This window comes from Myodes glareolus, chromosome 12 (genome assembly GCF_982192425.1).
Source record: "Myodes glareolus chromosome 12, mMyoGla1.1, whole genome shotgun sequence".
Classification (NCBI taxonomy): Eukaryota; Metazoa; Chordata; class Mammalia; order Rodentia; family Cricetidae; genus Myodes; species Myodes glareolus.
This window is the reverse complement of record NC_142037.1, coordinates 76,212,685-76,238,614: the sequence shown is the minus strand read 5'-3', so window position 1 is coordinate 76,238,614 and position 25,930 is coordinate 76,212,685.

Genomic DNA, 25,930 nt, shown 5'->3' with positions numbered 1-25,930 from the left:
TAAATGATGCATTATAGCAATGTTTTATAGTGTCAAAAAACACAGTATTTAATATTTATTAGGTGATGGCCTAATCGTTTTCTATATATGTTCTTTTATTCAATATTAATAAGAGCACCATAAAGTTAGAAGTTATATTATTCTTATATTATAGATAAGAAAAAGAGAACAGTGAAGGATTAAATGACATTTTCAAATTATAAAACATGCTGATTAGCTTTAATTGTCAACATGACACTACTTTGTATCACCAGGGAAGAAAATTTTAATGAGCTATTATCAACATTGGGTTTACTTGTGGACATGCATGTGGGAAACTATCTTAATTAACTTATTAATGCAGAAAGATTTATCCCATTGTGGGTGTTACTACTTCCGAGGCAGGGAGTCCTGAACTGTGCAAGAGTGGGGAGACTGAGCCACGTGCACAAGGATGTAAGCAGTCATTTCTTTTTGTTCTTGGCTGTAGATAGAGTGTGACTAGCTGTTTGTAGTGTCCCCTTTGACTCCCACACAAAGATGGGCTGCAACCCAGAATTGTAGGCTGAAATGAGCCCTCTTCTCCCTTAAGTCTTCCGAGTATTTTATCCCAGCAACAAAAATGAAACTTGGACACCCAGCTAGAAGGCCCTGTTCCATGTCATGGAGCCTGCCACCACAGTCTCCTACTTACGTCATATATACTACACTACTAAAGTAATAGTGACGCTGCTCCACGTGCCTTTCTTTCCCTAACTTAGCTAATGCAACTCTGTGAATCTATATATCTCCCAGAAAACAAGTACTTTTACCCTACATCTCAGGAAAATTCGAGCTTCAATTGTAAAAACAGAACCCAAACGACCTATTCTAATCTTAAGCACATCCCGAAGAACCTGTCTCTACAGAAAGTTTTCAAGTTCTTTATGCCTCTTGTACAGATGATATTTTAACCTAAAAACATTGGCTGGTATTCAAATCATATCCAAACCATGGTATTATGCAATCTTCAAGTTGGCCTTATAAAAGCAAGTGAGCAGGTATCTATTTGGCTGTGGATTCTTTTGGAGGAGTCATAGTAATCCTCAATGCTAGGCTACTAAAATTATTTCTCTTCTAAATAGTTAATATAGATAAGTCAAACTTTGTATGCATTGGTAATTAAATATATTTTATACAATATGATTATGAATATTAATCAAATCTAGGACCCACCTAACAGGGTTTGTTTATTTCAGGAAAGAGTTGTATAGTCATTAACAAGTCCGCAAGGATCACTTTCTCAGTTGTGAAATGTGTATAATAAAACTTCTCGTATCTGTGGGTTCTATGTAATCTTAACCAAGTAGACATTTCCATGAAAAATTGTTGTGGTAGTCACTTGCTTACCACCAATGATATATAATTCTTCAGTAGAAAACTCAGTCCTTTAGGCATAAATGTAATCATTCCAAGGTTTCTTGCAGGTGCTGCACCCTCTACTTGGACTCAGCTCTCCTCTAGATGATTATAACTCATTCTTCTGTCGAACCAACCATGACAAGCTCAATAGAAGTAAAGTCTCAGAAGTTTACCCTAAGGCAGTACCTGGTTCCAAGAAAGACCACAAACTGAGACCACCCAGGCACCACCTAAGAACAGACCATCCAAAGAAAATTTCTAAAGTTCAAACTATTGTAGATAAGATCATCTGCTAGCACACACTGATCGCTTTTCACCAGGAAACTCTTAGACAAATGTCAGCCAACTAGAGGTCCTGAACCTTAAAAATTCCTCATCCCTATCTCTGCTATTATAAAAACCCCACCCCAGCTGAACTCGGAGCTCTATGATTGTGCCAATGTTTTGGACACACAGGGATCCCCAGTTTGAAATTAAATACAAGTAAAGGTTCTTTGCTTTTACTTATAAGGCTCAGTCTCCTAGTTGGTTTTTGAGGGACTCTTGGCATAACACCTCTTTTAGGTATTGTGGTAGTTAGAAGAAGATTTAATCCTGTAGGCTCATATATTAAAATGCTGAGTCACAGGAAGTGAGACTATTTAAAAGGATTAGAAGGATTAGAATGGGTGGTTTCGTTGACAGAAGTGTGTCACTGAGAGTAAGCTTTGAGGTTTAAAAAGCCCAAGTCAGGCCCCATCTCTCTTTCTCTCTCTCTCTCTCTCTCTCTCTCTCTCTCTCTCTCTCCTTTCTCTCTCTTTCTCTGTCTGTCCCTCTCACTCTTTTTTCCTCTCTCCCCATCCCTCTTTCTCTCTTTGTTTGTGAATCAGGATAAAGCTTTCTGCTACTTCTCCAGCACCGTATCTGTCTGCTGTCTTGCTCCCTGTAATGAAGATAATGAAGTAAGCCTTCAAAACTGTAAGCAAGCCCCCAATAAAATGTTTTCTTTTATAAAAGTTGCCTTAGACATGCTATCTCTTCACAGCAATAGAACAGTGATGAAGGTATTACCTAGGTGTTCTTTTTAGTGTAGATCTTCCTTACCTATAGACTTCAAAATGGTAACTTCATCTCTAACCTCCAGATCTTTATATCCACTTTATCCATTTTATGAGTTTTATTGTAATTTAATCCTTACATATCTTTAAAATTTCTTTTCATGTTTTATGGTTATTTCATATTTTGTTTGGAAGTACTAGGTAAAAATTGTTTCTTCTGTTAGGAATGCAATTTCCATGAAAATAGACTACTTTGTTTTTCTCTATATATTTATCACTACTGCCAGGAAGAACACTGGCATATAAAGACCTCAACCAGTTTTTGTCCCATATATGTGTATACATAATCATGTATCAATATTTCTTTCTGTCCAAAACCAGGTGTTATATGGTACTACATAGAAATGATAGTGATTTATAAGTTCCTGTTGAACTGTAAAATTTCTAGCCTGTCTTAAAGTTAATTAGCAAATGATGCCATTCCCGTTGGGTATAATTCTGATCTAAGGTCCCGGGATTAACTAAGCACCCGAAGCATAAGACGGATTTCTATTTTCACTTTATGTCAACTTTGTGTCCAATAGAAATGAAAATTTTTAGGTACTCACAAAGAAATCTTTTAAACTCTGAAGAATGCAATTGAAGAAGACACTAGAACATGGAAAGAGTTTCCATAATTTTGAATTGAAAGAGTTAATATTATGAAAAATCAGAATCCTACCAATAGCAATTACAGAAGAAATCTAGCCAACATTCCCAGTGACTTCTTGACAAAACAGGAAAGACATTTTCAAGTCCATATAGAAACACAATAGAAACACACACACACACACACACACACACACACACACACACACATACACCAGATGGCCAAAAAAAATCCCAAATAAAAATAATAAATCTAGAGGTATTATAATACCTTATGTCAAGTTATTTTTGCAGATCAATGATAATAAAAATAGCTTGGTGGCGATATAAAAATAGACAAAAAAGTAAACTCACAATGTGTAGCAGTGGCATAACAGTTATTGGACAACCAAACATCATCTGTTCGGATGTGAGGCCTGCTCTGCAGGAGGGACTTCAAGAAAGGGACTATAAATTTAGTAAACACTCATAGCTTTAGTAGCCACAGTCCATAGGGGAATATTATGATTGTTAAATAAGTTGACATGATGTTAACCTTCTAAAACTCTATTTTTTATTTATTTTTTTATTTTATTAATTAATTAATTCATTTATTTAGTAAAAATTTCCACCTCCTCCCATCCTCCCATTTCCCTCCCATTCCCCCACACTCCCCTCTCTCTCGCTCTCCAGTCCTAAGAGAAGTTAGGGTGCCCTGCCCTGTGGAAAGTCCAAACCCCCCCTCCATCCAGGTTTAGGAAGGTGTGCATCCAAAGAGACTAGGCTCCCAAAAAGCCAGTACATGCAGTATAAACAAAATTCAGTGTCATTATCATTGGCTTCTCAGTCTGCCCTCATTGTCAGCCACGTTCAGAGACATGTGACCAAACTGGACTCTGAATAAAACTCTATTTTTTATCATCTTAGACAATTGTCATATTCACCCTTAATCAGAAAACCTCGTTTTTCAATTAACTTCTCTGAATACCAAGGTGATTGTATGTGCAAGGTAATTTGAAAAGCTTATGATTCAGTGCTCAGCACTAAACAGGACATTATAGCATCCAGTCTAAGGCTCAGGGACTGTTGCCACAAAAGGGGAAAGGCAAGAAGAAGTGTGTGTGGGGGGGAGTGTGATGAATGCTATCCTCTGGGAATGACACAGCAATTGTGAACTCATAGGTACTATGGTTGTCTGCATTGGGCCTATATAAAACTGAGCTTTTCAACAGCTAGTCATGAATTGAAAAGGGATTTATGAGGTCTTACCCCTCCACTAAACTTATATGTTCTTCAAGAGGGAGAGTCAGTATTTCTAGAAATCATCAGGTTCTACTGATATTCCTGTAATGACAGTGCCAATAAGTCGAACTGTAAATGTGACTCTACCTCGCATCACCTGGGAGAGAGTCCTAGTAAGCCATTATCCAAATAATGTTAGTGTGGTAGTTTGAACAAAATTGACCCCCATGGATATTGTGAGACTGCTTTTTTTGTAGTAGTCTAAAAATGGCACCAATGTGAGCAACTACATCAACATAAAACCAGAGAGCGTGGGAAGCAATTCTAGACACAAATGAACAGAGTTAAGTATGGCTTCTTGACAGCAGCGGCATTTTCTCAGGTGTGCTCTGTTTCCTAGAGGCAAGTATGTCAGACATATATATTTTGAAAATGCCTTGACTTCAAAATTTAAGTCAAAAGGTATGTTACTTTGAAGAAAATGTTTTGCTTTTCTTTCCACAGGAAAGGAGAGGCTGTAGATTTATGCTGTGGATCAATTCATTCATTATTGAAATGAATTAAGACACCATGAAAAATCTCTGATAAGAGCAGATGGCCCAGATGATTCAACATTTCAGAGCACCTCTGTTAGAGTTTCCTCTGAGTCCTACATACAGAACAACCTCAAGACTGCTAATTGAGGTGATCAAGTCTCACAGAATATTCCAGTCAGGACTTGACCATAATCCTAAATTTTCTTTAGGTCTCCATAGGATTAGCAGTGCCTCCAACCGGAAGGAGATAGCCTAGAAAACTACGCACATATTCCCCCCAAAATGAATTATGAATGTTTGTCTTTGTTTAGAGTGTTGGATATAGTTGTTATGGATAATGTTCAGGAAAACAAAGCTAAACAAAGGAGATTAGATTCAGAGTTCTTGTTCTGAAAAGAACAAGAAGGGGAAGTGCTGTGGGACTACTTTATTGTAATCATCTACACATGGACTCATCGGGCGTTGCACTATTAGGAGATATGGTCTTTTTAGAGTAGGTGTAGCCTTGTTGGAGAAGGTGTGTCACTGGGTATGGGCTTTGAGATTTCAAATGCTCAAGTCTGACCCAGTGTTGCAGTCTTGTCCTGTTGCTTGACAATATGGATATAGAACTCTCAGGCACTTCTCAAGTACCATGTCTGTCTATGTGTAAGCATTGATCCTGCCATGATGACAAAGAACCAAACCTGTGAATCTATAAGGACGTTCTAATTAAATACATTCCCTTTACAAGAGTTGCTGGAGTCCTGTTGTCTCTTCACAGCAACAGAAACCTTAACTGACACAGTTGGCCTGTGTGAATGTCTGCAGGAGATTGTCATGGTTGCTAATTTATGCCAGAAGACCTAGACTGAACGGGGTGGCAACATTTCTCAGTCTCAGCTTTGAACGATGTAAGACTAGAGAAAATGACTGAGTACGAACCTATTAAGCAAGGAAGGAACTATGCATTTATTTCTTTGTGGACGTGGTGTGAGTAATGGCTTTGAGCTCTTCCACTGTGACTTCTCCACTATGATGGGCTGTAACCTAGACACATAAGCTGTAAAACTTTTTTCAGACCGTTTTGTTTATTTGTTTTTATAGCAACAGAAATAAAGCTGGGATAATGGTCTTTTAAGTTTACTTGGAATTTTAAGTTGTTGATCAGTATTTGCTATTTATACAACAAAATCCCCCAAAACTTAACTTGGATGGGAAGATACAAGTGAGAAAATGCTGTCAAAACCAACTAAAAGCATTAGAATTAGTGAATGATTGGTGTAAAAACATAAATGAGAACAGCACTGAGATTAAACATACATACACTTATTAATATTGCTCTCAATTGTTTTGCTTACTTCAAGGTAAATTTGTAGGCTGTGTGCAGATCATTATATTTATCTCCAAGAAAGCCGACAAGATCAAACAATTCCGACTAATGACATTTTTCACAAGTTGAATTGGTTTGAGAGCCTCCTGGGAAGATTAGAAAGGAGACCTGCTTAGGCAGTCCGGCTGGAGCTCGATACTGGAAGAGCAGTGTGTGCCCTTGACTGCTGAGCTGTCTGTCCTCTACCTTCTCTCTATGTCTTTGATTTCAGAGCTGACCACATGCTATTGGATGACCAACTGTCGATCTCCTCTCACGGGAAGAGAATGTGCTCCTGTTCTCAGGACTGGTTAGTTTTCTATAGTTCGTTGAGTAGCGTTGAGGTCCTGCCCTACACGCAAGTTTCTTCTACCAATTTAGAAATGTATTGTTGTACTTCAGGTCTTATTTAAGTAGTCATGATGGTGAGATTTTACGGGTTTAGCTTTTCTGGCATTTATATAAATTGAGTAGTTTGTATTCATTCATTAGGGATTTGTATGTACATATACACAAATATATATGGATATTTAAATGTATATATACACGTATTTGATTATATGTATAGGAAATAGAGGCCATGGAGTTTATAGAGAGCAACATGAGAAAAGTTGGAGGAAAAGGAAGAAGGAGAGTTTTGCATTGTATTTTAATTTCAGAACCTAAAAAATAATTGATTTGTTTTTATGAAAATTGTCTTTCAATGAGTTATTTAGGAACATACTTGAGTGTGCTGGACATCACTTTCATATCCACTGTTTAAAAGAAATTAGACAGTCATGAAAGTTCAGAAGATGAAAGCTCAAGGGACCAATTTAAGGGAGGTTGCAGTCTTAAAGAAATATGACCTGAGTTGAGGTCATGGAAGTAGGGAAGGATGAAGATATACTGAGTCACTACATGGTCTAACATAACAAGCTGACTATGGCTAATAGCACTGTTTATACTTGACAATTTCTAAGACAGTATGTATTAGGTTTCCTCCACAATAAGCTAAAAACAAGCACAATGGAAAAGGTAGCTAGCTATGTACGGTGATAGGTATGTAATTAGCTTGAATGACACAATTATTTATGTATATATAGTGATAGTGTACTCTTAAATATACATAATTGTATGTATAAATCATGCTTCAAAATTCTAAAACTGAATAGTCAGGAAATGGGTGCAACTTCCAAAGGATCGCACACTTGGTAGAATGGTAGTGTTGAACTTGGCCTTGAGTATGATAGTGTCACAGAAATTAACCAACTATTTGGGGTGAATAATGAATTCAGCGTTGTGCAGTTTGCCTTCAAGGCATTCCTGGAACATCTGCTTGCCAAGACCTAATAATAATAATGGAATAACTATCCCATTTATCCAGTACTTGTTGCCAGGCCCAGGGCAGTGTGTATTTCTTCTACTTAATGATGGTGAAGTGAGGCTTATTTAGGAAAAATAATTTGGCATCTGAGTGGTGGCCAGGAGTTGCACACATATAGTCTGACTCCCAAGACTCTATTCATATTGAGCCACTGAACCATACAGCTTCTGGAGCCCAGAGGGATGGTAGGGATAGAGATGGGTTTTAGAAAAGCTATTACTTTCAAAGTGATCCCTACAGTTTTGCAAGGAGATGAGTTTTTCTAAGGAGAGATTATAGACGGGGAATGTTGGCTGAACACATCTATACAACTTAAGCAGAATAAAGTGATTATAGACATTTAATGTCATGCAATGTTGTAAGACTTCTTTACATTGATTTCTTGTTGCAAGTAAATGGCTTTCTGAATGTAATGATGTGCTTTTGTTCAGTGTAGTTCATCTCATTTATTCTTTGGGGATGGAGCCAACTTAATAATACATATGACTAATTCCTTAAGAAATACAGACAAAGAGGTGACCTTTTGCATTTCCCCTGATAGCAGGTTAAAAAGGAAAGATTGGGGTTAGATGTCTTTTTATTTCCTCGTAAAGTTGTGACTACTTATTTATTTCACTTGGAATAGTTAGATTTATTCACTAATGATCAGGATGAGAGCAGAAATGAAAAACTATAGGAAATTAAAAAGAAGCAAAAAAAAAACCTACCCAGATGTTTGATGTTACTCTACAGGATAATTTGGAATTATTATCTTCAGTGCAAAATAATGATATAAAGATGCTTATTGTTCCTTTGTGTCTTCAGTCTTTTTCTCTAATTTTTTTCCTGTAAAATTTCTTTCCCAATTATGATAGAAATAACAGCAAATTTAAAGGATTCAACAGTCTCCAACATACATTATCATCTTCTACCTTACCATATTGCCTCTTTGCTTATATAAAATATGGTATTGTGCATTATTGTCATGGAAGGTCAGGGATATTTTTGGTTTTTATAAATGAAGACTCTATCCTGAACTTAAGAATTCTTTTGGAATAGGAAACTGCAAGGATATGTTTTCAGGCTTACGCATTTTCAGGCTTATGCAGGCAAAGACAGGACCTCGGGCACTTTGGACTTTGGATTCAATTGGGTTGGTGTAGAACTTGGAAGCAAAGAGACTTCTGGCTTACAAAATATGTAGACATATTGTCTCCTAGTTATGAAAAACAGACGTAAAATTTCCAGGTATTGACTGGGCTGCATTGCCCAGGAAAGCTTAAGGGATTTCCACCTCTTGATTCTCTCAGACCTGCTAGTTTCATTAGCAAATATTTCATTAGATATTACAAAACTTCAGTCTCTTCAGTATTTATTGACTCTCCCTTTGCTTTGTCTTAAAACAACAACAGCAGCACACACGTATACGTACACATACAAATTTGAATTGAATATCCACCTCAGTTATCCAAGAAAGACTCTTCTCATGAATTTTAAATATCTGCAAAGATCCATTTGCATTTTTCTTTTATTGAAATGGAATTTTTATTATATAATATATCCTGGTTATGGTTTCACCTGCCTCTGATTTTTCCAGTTCCTCCCACAATCCCTCCCATTGGAATCCACTTCCTTTCTGTCTCTCATTAAAAAGCAAACAGTCCTTTAAGAGATATTAATACCGTAAAATATAACAAAATAAAACACAATAAGATAAAACAAAAATAAACACATTGAAGTTGAACAAGGCAAACACACAGAAGGAAAAAGAGTCCAAGAAAAGGCATGAGGATTATAGACCCATGCATTCAAACACTCGGGACTCCCATAAAAGCACTAAAGTGGAACCCATATCATCTGCAGAGGACCTAGTAACCTGTGAAGGCATGTGCATGTTACTTCAGTCTCTGTGAGTTCATGTGAGCTTCACTCATACTGATTTAGAGCGCCTTGTTCTCCTGGTGTCCTCCATTCTTTCTGACTCTTGCATTCTTTCCACCTTCTCTTCTGTGTGATTTCCTGAGAGCTGAGGTGAGAGAGTTGAAAGAGAAATCCCATTTAGGACTGAGTGTTCCATGGTCTCTCATTTGCTACATATTATCTGGCTGTGGGTCTCTGTGATTGTTTACATCTGCTGCAGAAGGAGGTATCTTTGATGATGACCAAGCAAGGCACTGAGGATCCCCTTTTCTTAATTAGACCGTGTTCACTCAGACTATTGAGTGAGTTGTGCTCACAGCCTCAATGTCACACATGTTACTTCCCAATGTCATGTTATTTGGGAGTGATTTGTGTATAGATGCAACATTGAGACTTAGAGCCTCTCTGATAAGATTAATGCTTATACAACACTAGAGAGAGCTGTCTTATTTGTTCTCTCTTACCACATTTTCCCCCTATGGAAAGATATATCAAGAGGATGTTAACTTGTTGATATGTTTGTATCAGTGACTCTCCTTGTGGTCGTGACAAAGACAGGCTTCAAACAGATTTAAAGGAGAAAGGTTTATTGGCACACAGGAATAGTTCATCATGGTGAGGAAGCCATGATGCCAGGAACCTGAGGTATCTCAAGTCACATCTGCAGGCAGGAAGCTCAGGGAGATGGATACTGCCTCTCAGGCCGCTTTCTCTTTTCCATTACCCAGACTGGAATGCTGCTGCCCATATTTAGAGTATGTCTTTCCATGTTAATTGACGTAGTTCAAAAAACCCTCAGAGACAGAACTGGATGTGTGTTTCTAGGGCAAATTCGAATACTGTAACATTGACAATCAAGACCAGCAATCTACGTATCCCTAGGAGACTGAGACAAGTCTCAAACTGGGGCATAGAATATCTTGTGTGTGGGCACAATTCGGCATACTATAGCTGCTACCATTTAAAGTTCTTTGGTTATAGTTTCACATTTTCAGGGAGGGATGAAACGAAGAAAACCAAATGTCAGCAAACTTCCTGTTTTTCTCTGGTAGGAAATCTTAGACACCAGCTAAAACTCCCTTAGAAATCTAATGTACTACAGATTTTCCACACATGATTGGATGATCAAATCAGGCTTTTATAACCACTTTCCTTACTCAGTGTCAAACACCGCTAAGCAGTTTCTTGTGGAGCCAGTGGTCATAAGGTTTTAAAGGTGGTTTCCAAATTCCCTTCCCTTTCCCTTTTGGAAAGAAATTTCTAACCCAGGATTCTTGATGAAACAACTGGGAGGTTTTCAGGTGTTACATCAACTACAGGGACCTGGTCTACAAACACTCAACATTGAAATCATTACTTGCACTTCATGGCACAAGCTTCAATGTGATACTGCATACAAAACCTCCATGTGCGGCAGATCTTCGTTTCCTTTTACTGTTAGTCAGGGATAGCTTCCCAAGTGCATCTCGGAGTCAGAGCCTTGTGCTCATCAGCATTATTAATCTCTTTATATGGATACTCAGTTGTCATGAGGATTAAACAGTGCCACTGTCTCTTTCTCTCAACCCAAAAATTTTTCTTGCCCTTACCACCCCTTAAGGATTACAGTTTAGCTGCTTTAACTCTGTTCTAGCATCCAAAGTTACGATCCTTTATTGCAGGGAGAACTGAGAGCAAGCTTGAGAACACTAGGGGCTCACCAATCAGAGGCAGGCAGATATTAATATGAGAAATATCACCTGCATCTTTCTTACTTAACACTGTCAGTCATATAATGGCCATTCTTTCATCATCTCCTTTGAGAATGGTATTGGGAATGCTGGATTAAAAAAAAGGAGACACAGGAGTCTTAGTTGGTAGACAAACAGCTATGCCAGGAAACAGAAAGCATAAGAGAGCTGTGATGAAAGCCATGGAGGAGTGGAGAAGACAGTGGCAGGAGATGCATGGAGGAACTCTTAGGTAGTAAACTCAGGGGATGTAGGAGGTCCGTTTGTCTATGTGCTGCTTTCGTTAGTTAATGAATAAAGAAATTGCCTTGGTCTGTTGATAGGGCAGAACTTAGGTAGGTGGGAAATATAGACTGAATGCTGGGAGAAGGAAAGAGTCAGAGAGACGCCATGGAGCCAGCACCACTGGAGACAGACATGCTGAAATTTGCTGGTAGGCTACGACCTCATGGTAATGCACAGATTAATGGAGATGGGTTAAATTAAGATGTAAGAGATAGCCAATAAGAAGTTAGAGCTAATGGACCAAGCAGTGGTTTAATTAACACAGTTTCTGTGTGGTTATTTCAGGGCTAAGCTAGCCGGGCTGCCAGGAAGAACAAGCACCCTCCTCCTACAGATGACTCTTCTGGGAGCTGGAGAATGAGGAGACCAAACAAGTTTGAAGAATGAACCCTGGGACCATGCAGGCAGAGGGGAGAAATCTGGTTTTCTCCATGAACAAGACAAAGGCCATTGTGAAGGGAACATGGTGAATTGTAGGAAAAAATGAGTGATACTGGTGTAGAGAGGCTGGTAGGGGCAAAGTCAGAACTCCCAGGGACTTGTCAGCCATAGTTCTAGATTCAGGTTTGGTTCACAAGGTGACAGAATGCTCCTGAGTCAGCCATGGGCTAGAATAACCTTCTTCCCTTCGGAGATTATTTAGAACTGCTCCTCCATGGCTGCATACCTGTTTGGAAAAGTGATCCTGTTACAAAGATAGACGCATTTGTTTTGAAGCATTGGAAAGATGTGGAAAATCAGCAAATATTTAGAGTCATCTATGATAGCATCGAATGCTATTAAATCTGACTTTACAAATATATGAAATGTGTATAGGCTTTAAGAAATGTCTGCTCCTTCATATATAATGCAATGCTTTGGTCAAATTCTTCATCCTAGTTAAAATCAAAGATAAAAGAACACAGTCAACCAGCCAAAATAATTTACATAAAACACAATGGAAAGTGGCTTCGAAGTGCACAATTTTGGACCATGATCACTCCAGGAGCGCTGCCAAGGTAAGTGGCAGTAGATATCGATTATATAGACCTGTCATGGATTGGTTTAACCAGACATTCTGAAAATTGAATTGGATTTTACTTCCTAAAATGATGTTTTTGAAACTGTGCCAAATGCAATTGCTCTCCCCACCCAGTTAGGTTTTGCACTTAATCCTTAGACGTTTATAATGTTGGTCACAGGAACTTCTTTCTTTATACCCAGAGCAAACTGATTACATTCCATCATTTTACATGACAATTCCCCTCACTTTATAAATATTACGTATTATGAAATAGCGCATGTATAATATGCAATGCAGTGTGAAAATTGATTATACATTGTTGAGAGGAAAGAGCAAAAATATTGTAAGCTGTATAAGTGAGATGAGCTTGCAATTTGTTGTTCAATTCTAGAAATGTTTTAGAGGGAATTGAGTAGTTTGTTTTTTCTTGTTTGGCAGGCTTAAATTGAAGATGTCCTGAGCAAGCTGGTCCATTTAATTATCCTGTGCCTATTGTGAGTTATGAAAACACAAAGGAAATGTTGGTGACAGTCAGGGTTTGCTTAAGAGACAGAGTCAGAACTAACACACATTAATGTGTGTTTATCATGCTGCAGAATGGAATGCAGAGAGAACTGGAGGTCAAGGAGAGCTCTTGTAGCAAAAAATAATATCCAAAGTTTTAAAGATGACTAGAGAGTTGATCATGTATAACCTTTGACTCTTTTGAAAGTACATAAGCAATGATGAGTAAAGCCTAGTTATGATCCTGGGATGTGGGAGTGACCATGTAAATAATACAGTATAATAACAATACAATAATCAGGATAATTAGGTAGATGAGTAGTGACCATAAACAGTTTAGGAAAAAAACTGCCTTATTCCCGGCAGGTCGGGAAAAGAAGTGGGAATCGGAGGATACACAAAAGGAGGGTGATTTGAAAATAGAATTGGTAAACTTGGGGTGTTTGTAGTCAATAATTTTTCTAAGATGTGATACTTCATCACCAAGTGGTGGAATGCTTCTGAGGTTTGAATATGTGCCCTTTCCCAATTGCTGAATACCCCGATAATATTTTGCAAGCTTTTGATGAAACTGAAATTTACAAAGTCAGAAGAGAGCAATCTGAAATTGAAGGTCTTCACAGTAACAAACTGGGTCAGATTAGAAAATTCTCCCCTTCCTTATCAACCTTAATAAATTAATTCCTTTCCCATTATTGTGTGTCTGCCATTTAATCATATGCTAAAGAGATTACCTTGTCATTTGAAGTGTAAAACTGACTCAGAAAGAAGAAAGGAAATAGGAGTCCAGAAAAGATTGGCTTAAACCGCCCGCCATCCTTTGTGCAGGGATGTCACTACCCCTGGGGACCCTGTTATCACTGTCTATGCTGTTTCTCTCTCTGCTTGCTTGCTTATCCTCATGGTGGCTTGGGTAGCGAATGTGACCTCCCTCTCCTTACTACTCCATAATTGTTTCCACAAATGACCTTTCTTTGTTTTATGTTGAAATCATATTCTTGCCCTTTTCTCTTGACTGATTGTTTAACACAGGATCTCTAACTGACTCAGAGGTTTGCTGTTCTGGGTAGACTGACTGACAAGCACCTTAGGGATCCACCTTCCTTACTACCAATGCCAGTGCTACATGTCTTAAGACCCAGCTTTTTACAAGGGTTCTGGGGATTCAAATACAAGTCTTCATTTTGTTCTCTCAGTTCCCACAGATGTGAAATTAACTGAATGAGGGCAGAGAAAGGACTAGGAAAATAGCAGGGATGAATAAAGAGACTTTATTTACACAATGGGTTTACCCCGGTTTTAGGGGCTAGCTATATTGTAGGCAAAATTGCAAATTCTATTTGGTCATATCTATTTTCAAAGACTTTTGATTATGTCAAATTTTTTACAGCTCTTTTTCTTCCATAGTCTTGAAACACTTCAAAATTTCTTCTCTGAACCTGCTACTGCCTCCCTTAACTCGTGCCCATTTCCAGCTCTTTCCAGAACTCTGTATAGTAACTTTCCCATGAAAGTAAAAGACAGAGCATTACCAGGCAAGACCATTTAACGATCTCTCTCTCAAGAGGGCCTGAGCTAGCACTTCCTTATCCAGGTCTGTGCCTGTTGTAGGCAGAGTCATGGACTGAGAGTCACTCTGGGGTGCACCTAAGAACCAGAAAGGCTTGTAAAAAGTCAGTCTTATCCCATTCTTTCTCAGCTGCTTAGAAATTTATCTCTCCTTTAGCAGGAGTGATGTTTGCTTCTCACAGCTTGACAGCCTGCTAATGGCAGAAGGAACTAGTGGCAGGATTGATTTTACATGGTTTATTCTGGCTGCCCAAGATCTCAGAGAAGTCAGTAGCTTCCACATGGCACAGGCAATAAGTAGCAGGGCCAGAGTTCAGAGCAGCTTCCTTATTTTGGTGCCCAAGTCTCCTACAAATATATAACCAGTGTACGCTGCCGTCTTTAAAAGAAGTGTCTTACTAGAGTGGATATACCTATTAGCTTTCAATAGTTGCTACTGTTGCTAGAACTGGTAGGGAAGTTCTTAGTCAAACAGACTTATGTCATTTAAATAAATGCTAATCATGAAGTTAAGTGCTTTGCGACCATGACAAACTTCTCTTTTCATAGTTGATTTATCAATTGCTTTTATGTCACCTCATATTAAAGTCAACGGCATTTTGCTTTTTAAAATAAATTTGATCAAATGGATTAAAGGAAAAAAACCTAATAGATTTCTAAACTACAAAGGAATGAAATCATGTGTTGGTACACTTAGTCCAAATATGCTCAATATAAAAAAAAAAAAAGGAAAAAGAAGATTAACTTTATGTATGAGCGTTTAGCAGATTTTCTCTTGAATTTTCACTGATAAGATTCAGGCTAATATTTTTCTAGACCCTTTTCCCCAGTTGATTTCATGTATTCAACTCCAAAATTAACTATATCCACATAGCTATCAATATATTTATATTTAAAAATGATTTAATGGGCTAGACTGAATATAATTGAATATATTTTCTATCATGAATACAGCATTCAAGGTAAAAAAAATCACAAAATTTAAAACTACTTTTCTGGGTTTATACTCCACTTTTACATTGCTAGCTTGTCCTTGAAGATCACAAGTGAGAACTAAAGCAGTAACTCACACTATGCTGTATGGAACATCTAGCAATAGACCAAACCGCATACATATGAGAGACTAACTGTGATATTTGAATTTTAATTTCACATGATTAAAAAAATTAGATTACTGTTTATTCTTTTATGAAAAATTTACATATTTATTTGGAGAATCTGGGTATTAATTTGTTATACATAGAGCTTTTTCATGTGAAGCTTATCGTTATTCAATTTTGTGACCATTATCTGCACCTTTAATTATGCAAAAGGTTTAAATAAGCCCCATATCTATGTACATGTGTATGTTCAAAGATTTCTATCATTTTAACAATGCTTCAAGATAGAGTCCTGAAATTTATGTTATGAAGGAAAACCTTCTTCAAAAGGACAGACGATGTTCAAGCTCTGGCATTGTGGAGTCACCTTTTATTCTTTCTATAGGAAAGTAATTGTGTTGATATTGAGGTGTCAATGATAAAAACAGGTTTGTTCTTTAAGAGTCCAACCTAATAATTGCCATCCCTGCCATTATTGGGACACTGATGCACTCAGCGTTTCCTCCAATAAGGTTAAGGGCACATTATCTGACGAAAAGTGGCACCTTCAAAATTGCCAAAAATGTTCATGTTCTTTTGAAGGCATTTTATCAATGGTATTGATTTGACCCAGAAAACTGGGTTTGCTAATGACTGCTTTGCTAAGTACATGTCATAGTTACGTTTCCGAACCATCAATTTTCAAATGAGTGGGTTGTGCATCGATGAACACTTGTTCTTAAGACTACATCTAAAATGTGATTACAAAAATGATGCTTACTTAAATTGGTGAAAGACAATTTGTGGAAGCATTATTGTGTTATTTCTGACACTCTTTTTGACATACTTCAAAATTTGTTCTATTACTATGAAAAATATTAGCTCTATGAACATTACCTTTTTCTTAGGTTTTAGAAAGAATATTTAGTCTTTATCTTTAGGAAAATGTTCAATTTTCAAAGTACGAAATTAAGTTTTAATCTAGAAGTACAAAGCAAATGGAATATTGAATATTCAAAGCAAAAATAATTTCACATTTATAACATTCTTCCATCTTTAATGTTTATGTTAACTGTATACAGAAACCCATTTTCCTTTGAAACACTCATTTAAAGATGCAATGCTGTTATAGAACATTGTTGGTTATAAATTTATTGGGCCCTGCTTTCAATAAATTGACTGAGTTTAATGCAATTTCACAAGGCAAATTTGAGCATTTCTTCTTGTCTAGAGCTGAAAACTAAAGAAGGAAGAACACAGAATTTGCTGTAAGATTGTGTCTCCTAGGAATGTAGACGATACACTCACAAAGCCTAACCCATAAAACTAGGTGAATATGATCTGAACAGAAGCAACAGCAAGTACACTAATGAAGGAAGAGAAAACTCAAGAGGCCTAAATTCTACACCAAGAACTACAGACAACTAAGCAATTCTAAGAGCCCAAGAAATACACTTCTTCAGAGAACAGCAGACCAAGTGACGATCCAGCACCAAATGGGTAGCCCTGAAGTTATACATACAAGTAACATTATGCAAACCAAAGAGGTTGTACATATATACATATCATAATATCTATCGCAAATATAGCATGCAAATATCATATATACATATTCAACAATTAATAAAATGGGTCATAAATTTAAAAATATCACAGAAAGGTATATGAAATTTTTGAAGGGAGGAAAGAGAAGTAGGAAAAGATTTAACTGTATGATAATCCCAGAAAGAATTACACACACACACACACACACACACACACACACACACACTTGGTTTTTCGAGACAGGGATTCTCGGTAGCTTTGGAGTCTGTCCTGGAACTCCCTATGTAGACCAGGCTGGCCTCAAACTCACAGAGATCCACCTATTTCTGCCACTTTAGTTCAAGGATTTAAAGGCGTGCTCCACTTCCCAGCCCAAAAAAGTAGAATTGGGGTCAACACTGTGAAGATCCTGAGACTTGACCATACTTGTCAACCCAGAGAATCAGTTTGCTAAAGTTCCATGGAAATTGTCAGAAGATACAAGACTCTGACATGAAAGGAAGAAAAGTCTTGATTACTTCTGGGAAACAGTACACAGAATAACAGCATTTCTTCCATTTTTTCTAAAATTCTAACCTAATATGTGACATAGAGACACAGGCATCTCCTGTTTCAGCAATAGTTAGAGTTTTTTTGTGTTTTAGTTTTTTTTAGAAAACTTACAGGAACTTTAATCAGAATTACCTAAATTGGAAGCACACAAAAACCTTAATTAAGCACTCTATGCAACAGACTACCTCTCAACAATAAACATAAATGAATACTACTAACGACAGAAGCCATGCTGAGTCAAAGAAGACAGACATAGAAATATACATGTTACATGCTAATTTGTTGGAAAGAAGAATGATGGAACTTTCAGTGAGGTGGCCTGTGTTTTTGTTTTTTTTTCCCACCCACTGAGACAGTGTGCCTGTTCTAATGGGAGCTCACCAAATCCAGCTGGATTGGGACTGAATGAGCAAGTGATCAAACCGAACTCTATGAATATGGCTGACAATGGGGGTTGACTGAAAAGCCATTGATAAGGGCACTGGGACTTATTTCTACTGCACACATTGGCTTTTTGGGACCCTAGTCTATTTGGATACAAAGATTTCTAGTCCTGGATGTAGAGGGGGAGGGCCTTGGACTTCCCACAGGGCAGGATTACCTACCCTCTCTTGAGAAGGGAGGGGGAGGGAGGAGGAGGAGTGGAGGAGTAGGAGGAGGGGAGGAAGTGAAAATTTTTGAATGAAAAAAATAAAAAAGAAACTCAAGTTTTTAAAAAGATTTATCCATTTTATGTAAAGAAGCGCTCTGTCTGCATGTACACCTACAAACTATAAGAAGACATCAGATACCAGTGTAGGCGGTTGTGAGCCACCATGTTGTTGTTGGGAATTGAACTCAAGATCTCTGGAAGAACAACCAGTACTCATAATCTCTGAGCCCTCTCTCTAGACCTTACTTTCTTAAGGGCATTAAACAGGTTTGACTCCTTATGCAAGCACCTTTGAGAAAATAAGCTTCTATCCCAGGACATCTGATGTGGGATTCCCCTCTGTAAGCTGTCAATGTTTTATTACTATTGGTTAATAAAGTTGTTTTGGCCCATGGCTTAGCAGAGCAAAGTCAGTCGGGAAATCTGAACAGAGATATAGAAAGTAGAAGGAGTCAACGAGATGCTATGTAGCTGCTGAAGGAGACAGACACCAGAATTTCTCCTGTAAGCCCCAGCCTTGTGGCAATACACAGATTAATAGAAATGAGTTAATTCAACATGTAAGAGCTAGCTAGAAATATGCCTGCATCATTGCCCAAACAATATTATAATTAAAATAGTGTCTGTGTGATTATTCGGGTCTGGACAGCCAGGAAATAAAAAAGCAATCTTCGCCTTCAGATACCGATGCTTTTCTGTAAGAAATATGGAACCTTGAATCATCTGGAGGACTTTACCCCAGCAAACTCTTTGACATGAGTTTCTAAATTCAGATCAGTTGGCTGTGTTCACAAATCTGTGCCTGTGAAATGGAATTGGGTCTCAATCAAGTTCAGAAATAAAGGTCAATTCCCTAATTAGTTCAAATTTCATTAGTTAATTTAAGAGAAGCTAAAGAAAGGGGTGGAATTGCCAAGATTTTATATTATTTTTATTTTCCTTTGTCATTCACTTATATATTCAGTAATTTAGCAAATATAGTCCCTATATTCCGTTATCTATGACATGTAGAATGATCACAGTTGATTAAGTCCTTTAAAACTAAGATGATCTCTGTCAGCATTATACTGTTATTGATATCTAGTTTAAAATGTGATTGTAAAAAAAGGATTCTTAAAATATATTTTCTTTGGGTGACTATTTTTGTTAATATTTGACATTTCATCTAAAAATATGTTTCCAGATGTCACTAGAGTCTGTTTCATTCTTGGTTTTCTATTTGGAATTACTTGATAAAGAATTCTATTCAATGGAGACTGTAATCACCTACTTTTTAGAATAAAGGGGATTTAGAGCATATAATTAGGAAATGTCCAGCTATTGACTTCTTTTTTTTAAGTAAATTTTATTAAATTATAAAAGTTTCCATTTCCGCCCCTCTTCCCAACACCCTCCCACTCCCCCCACTCCCTCTCCTCCTCCCTCTTCGTCCTTAGGGTAGTCAGGGTTTCCTGCCCTGTGGGAAGTTCCAGTTCCTTCCCCCTCCCTCCAGGTCCAGGAAGGTGAGTGTCCAAACAGACTGGATCCCCAAAATCCAGTATATGCAGAGGAAACAGGTCTCAGTATCATAGTCAATGGCTTTTCAGAAAGACTTCGGGCCAGCCACAGTCAGAGAATCCGGCCAAATTCCGAGAATCTGGTTAGATCACCTCCTCGTTCAGTCCCAGTCCAACTGGCCTTGGTAAACTCTCATTAGATCCGTTCCCTTGTATCAGTGGGTGATAGCATCCCTCGCAGTACTGATTTCGTTTTTCATGTTCTTCCTCCTTCTGCTCCTCATTTGGACCTCGGGGGGCTCAGTCCGGTGCTCCAATGTGGGTCTCCGACTGTATCGCCGTCCTTCGCCAGATGAAGGATCTATGGTGATAAGCAAAATATACATCAGTATGGTTATGGGCCACGGCCGATTCAGGCAGCCTCTCCTCTGTCCAGAGAACAATCTGGGGGATCTCTCCTTGGACCTGGGATCCCATATATAATCAAGTCTCCTGTAAACCCTAAAATGACTCCCTTAGTTGAAATATATTCTTCCCTGATCCCATATTCATCCTTCCTCCCTCCCCCCCCCCATCCCAGGCCACCGAGCTTTCCCCGTTCCTCCCTTACTCCCTTCTCTCTAACCCTCTCCCCTTCCATCAACCCTCCCACCCCCCCATGCACCCGAGGTTACCTGGGACTCTTGTCTATTTCCTACCTCCTGGTGGATAGCTAAATAATCTTCATCAGGTTCATCTTCTTATTTAGCTTCTCTAGGATCACGAATAATAGGCTCAAAGACCTTTAATTATGGTTAGAATCCACTTATGAGTGAATACATACCTTGTTCCTCTTTTTGGGTCTGGCTTACCTCACTCAGTAAAGCGTTTTCTATTTCCATCCATTTGCATGCAAAATTCAAGATGTCATTGTATTTTACCGCTGAGTAAAACTCTAATGTGTATATGTTCCACACCTTTTTTAACCATTCTTCTATTGAGGGGCACCTAGACTGTTTCCAGGTTCTGGCTATTACAAATAGTGCTGCTATGAACATAATAGAACAAATGCTTTTGTAGTATGTTAGGGAATCTTTAGGGTATATTCCCAAGAGTGGAATTGCTGGGTCCTGAGGGAGGTTGACTCCCAGTTTCCTGAGAAACCGCCACACTGATTTCCACAGTGGCTGCACGAGTTTGCATTCCCACCAACAATGGATGAGTGTTCCCCTCACCCCACATCCTCTCCAGCATAGGCTATCGTTGGTATTTTTGACTTTAGCTATTCTAACAGGTGTAAGATGGTACCTCAAAGTGGTTTTGATTTGCATTTCCCTGATCGCTAAGGAGGTTGAGCATGACCTTAAGTGTCTTCTGGCCATTCGAAGTTCATCTGTTGTGAATTCTCTGTTAAGTTCAGTACCCCATTTTTTAATTGGGTTAATTAGAGTTTTAGTGCCTAGTTTCTTGAGTTCTTTGTATATTCTGGAGATCAGACCTTTGTCTGATGAGGGGTTGGTGAAGATCTTCTCCCAGTCAGAAGGCAGCCTTTTTGTCCTACTGACAGTGTCCTTTGCTTTACAGAAGCTTCTCAGTTTCAGTAGATCCCATTTATTCATTGTTTCTCTTATTGTCTGTGCTGCTGGGGTCCTACTTAGGAAGAGGCCTCCTGTGCCTTTATCTTGTAGACTACTTCCCACTTTCTCTTCTATCAGGTTCAAAGTGGACGGATTAATGTTGATGTCTTTAATCCATTTGGACTTGATTTTTGTGCATGGTGATAGATATGGATCTACTTTCATTTTTTTACAGGTTGACATCCAGTTATGCCAGCACCATTTGTTAAAGATGCTTTCCTTCTTCCATTGTATACCTTTAGCTCCCTGTAATATTCTGTTTATTTTCAACCAAATTTTTTCCTTTTCTAAAGTTATGCTTTGTGAATTTCTGACAGCTATTCATTTATAGCACCAAAATAGATATTTCTCTGTTTTTCATAGCTAACATTTTTATAAGTGATAATTTATAGCCCTAAATTTGCTATAATATATAAGTATAATATATGATAAGCCTCATCAAATATAAAGAGCTGTAGAACCATCACTGCAGTGTAGGTTTGGGTCATCCACTGGACCCCTCTCCTATGTATCTTCCTGGTGTTCTCCAGACTGCAGACCCCATCTCTTTACCCATTGATTTGCCTTGCTTCTGTGTTGTTGTTTTCTCTGTAAAGAAGTCAAATACAAGGTAAAACCTGTAATATGTGATATTAATTATTTAGTAACTTTCAAAGAAAACAACCCAACAGAGCAATTTGAGGAGGGAAAGATTTTTTTTTAAAGATTTATTTATTTATTATGTATACAACATTCTGCCTCCATGTATGCCCACATGCCAGAGGAGGGCGCCAGATCTCATTACAGATGGTTGTGAGCCTCCATGTGGTTGCTGGGAATTGAACTCAGGACCTCTAGAAGAGCAGCCAATGCTCTTAACCACTGAGCCATCTCTCCGGCCCAAGGGAAAGATTTATTATGGCTGATTTCCTTGATTTTCCATCAAGGCAGACAAGGCTCCACAGTGGAAGCTTGTGTTGAGGGTACATCTTGCAGCAAATATGAAACAGAAAGCTTGGGGTAGGACTCATCAGAGCTATGAACTTGAGGGACCCATGCCAGGCAGCAAGGCCTCATGTACTATAATTTCTCCATGTGCTGGAAAGAGCAACATGGCCTGGACCAACTGTGCAAGCATGAAAGGTTCTGGGAGATATTTTACCAAAAAATCATAACAATAGTCTTTTACATCTCAATTCTTTTATTTTGATTTTGAGACTCTTCCATTTGCCTGCATGTATTGGTCATTTATTTCTTTTTACTTTTAGTAGCCTTCCAATGTGTATTTCTATTTGCTTTTCCTTGAGTAGTTTGATGAATATTTTTCTTACCTCTATTTCTTAGCATTTATGAATATAGATGTTGTACATATTTATGTGTAAGCCATTGTGTAAATATTTATTTTAATATTTTGCAGACCATCTGGTGTTAATGGTTATGGTTGCTAGTTTACTTGTTTTCTCAAGCTGGTTCTACCAGCTTGTGTTCTTATCAACCCTGCATGAGGTTCACTATTACATGTCTATGATGACATTGGATACTATCAGTCTTCCCATTTTATCAGATGGTAGATGGATTTCCATTGAAATTTCTGAACTATCTTATATTTTTATTAACATTATAATCGTCTATATTTTTACACTCCAATGTAAATACATATATTTTCATTTTCCTAAGATCACTCACATACATCTTTTCATGTATGTGACTTCTTTGGTAAAATTCCTATTCAGACATTTTGATTTTTTCCCTAAAGTATGTTGTTATTTGACTACTGAGATACATGAATTCTTCATGTGTTCTGGAGAGCAATTGTTCATAAGGTGAATCTTTACACATAGCTTTTCTTGTTACATGTCCTGCCCTTAATAGAAAAACAAAAGCTATTAATTTTTATCAGTTTTTTTTAATTTAAAAGATTTTATCTAATTTGGGAGATCAGAATATTTGGATGGCATTTTCAACAGTCACTTATATTCCTCTTCTGTTAGTGGCTTTTGGATTCACTGGATTCCAGCTCCCATTTATTGGGTGCGGTATGTGGACACTCACAGCATTCACTTTGGTGACAATTTCCTCTGTTTCCATGGGTACAAATACTACCTCTTATGGACACGATGTTTAAAAGAGCTAAATGTATGGAATACTTAGATTTCACCTTTGAACTATCTTCCTTCCCCCCTCCCCCAATTCACAGAGAGAAAATTGTTTATGGTATTGGTAGAGGAGTTACATTGTAATACTAAAGAAAATAAACACACTTTTCAGTTTAAGTATTATGGTGATGATCACATTAAAGCTAGGTAGGAAATCTTTTTTCATTTTAGCCACTCATATCTTAAAGGAAACAAAGAACCTATGAGAATGTTGGCATGTATATCAACTTCTTTATGTACTAAAATTTATTTGATACCATGATGATTAAAATGTGTTTAATTAGGCAAAGTGACTATTTTACTACAAATAATAGTAATTCAGTATTCCATGATTACTCCATTTAGACAAAGGTTATTTTCCTATAAGAACCACTAGTTTTTATATACATTTAATTTTTTCTTAAATCTAGACTTCCTATTGATATTGTATATTTATAATTCAAATAATGGTAATTGGAAAGATTTTAAATAAGTATATTTTAGCAAATGATACATTTAATCATTTTAAAGTTGACTCTAAGTAATTTGTCTTTGAAATTCTCAAACATTTTAAGCATTGACATATGTGCACATTACAAAGGAAGGTGAGTGTCCGCTGAGGCTGAAGGACATTTATTCAGAATATTAAGTGTTTCAAAAATATGACAGTTAGTAGCTCTTGTCTCCTAATTCAGAGATCTGAATCAAATACTTTTTAATGCACAGCTAACCTGCTGGACAACCTTTACATTCTTTCCAAGGTTTCTTCCGTGATCAACAAGAAAATCTTTAAATTCTATATCATATTTTTATAATTCCTTAGTTAAAAATTTTAGTTAAAACATTTTCATTGAACTTTCAACTCATATTTGCCCTATTGATCTTTTCCTGTTTCTAAGAATTATGTTTGGAAGAAAGTCTGTAGTGTAGAAGAGCAAACATATAGTGTTAAGTACATACATACATTGTCCTAATTTCATCAAAGCATGTATCCATGCATATACCTCACTAAAATGTGTACCTCCAAACCAAAAATAAATCTAACAGGAAGTATGTACCAGGAAAATACACAAACCATAGCTTATTAAATGGTTAAAATAGATATTTTAGCTGACATGATAACATCAAACACTGAAAGTTGTAAAGGTCCTCTGCTTTTGATTTTTCCAGTTTTTTAACTCTAGGGAAAGCTGTTGCTGATATTAAAAAAAAATCCATCTATTCTCTATGTGATCCTCCTGTTCTCCATGCTATGGATATATATTTGATGTCAATGATATCAACTTTTCCTAAATAGGACCACTTTAATTTTAAATATTATTGTTTAGTAATTCTATGTCATGCGTGTATATAATGTGTTTTGAAAGAATCTGCCTTCATTGTCTTTCTTCCTATTTCCACCTCTGTCTCTTCCACTATTGCTCCCTGCTAACTACATTGACTTTTATTTTTTTCATGTACCGCTGAGTCCATTTTTCATTGCTGCATAGTGCATGCATAGGTCTAGGGCAACTGCTAGCACACGGGTCAGTTTTGGAGGCTATATCCCTGAAGAAAATTGACTCCCATCACCCCAACACCCATCAATCGCCAATAATGGATAAATAATTAAATTCTTCAGGCACTCAAATTTTTATTTCCTAAGCACTTTTGCCACTGGCATGTTAGATACTCTATAATCCTTTTTATTCATGAAGTAAAAACCACTGCTTATTCTGAAGTCAGGCTGATTGAGAGGGAAACAATTTATTCCCCGTCTAAATTGTAATGCCAGAAAGGAAAGGATAGACCTTGTCTAGGCGTTGGGTTTCATCAGTCTTTGGAGAGAAAAGAAATTGCTTTGAAAATACATTATTATCCAAAATACTAGAGAACACCAAGAGCGCCATTTAATTAGGACATCATCGCGGGGTAGAATGACAAAGAAATTCCATTATTGGCTGCTGTTTGATATCAATTTCTTTCTCCTCTTTGGTATAATAGCTGGTGGTTATTTCCTGATGAAATCTGTGTGATAGGCATAGAACTGAGTTGTAGAATTTTCAAAAAACACGTCTGATAAAAAAAATGTTTACTCTCTTAGGCCTTTCAGAAAAGCCAATTATTTTAATATCATTATGTATTAGTTTCATAGTAGTCTACAAATGTGGAGATGAAAGCTTTAGAGCATCTCTGCGGAAGAGCTGCTTTGCAGAAGAAATTAGCTCAGGCACTATGGGTTCAGAGAGGGAAGCTGGGTCTGGAGCAAGGCAGCCAGCCCTGCCCCTGTCATCATCTCCAAATACCCCCTTAAAGACATTTCAATGAGGAAATTGCTCAGAGTGATCTTAGAGACTCCACCTGCTTC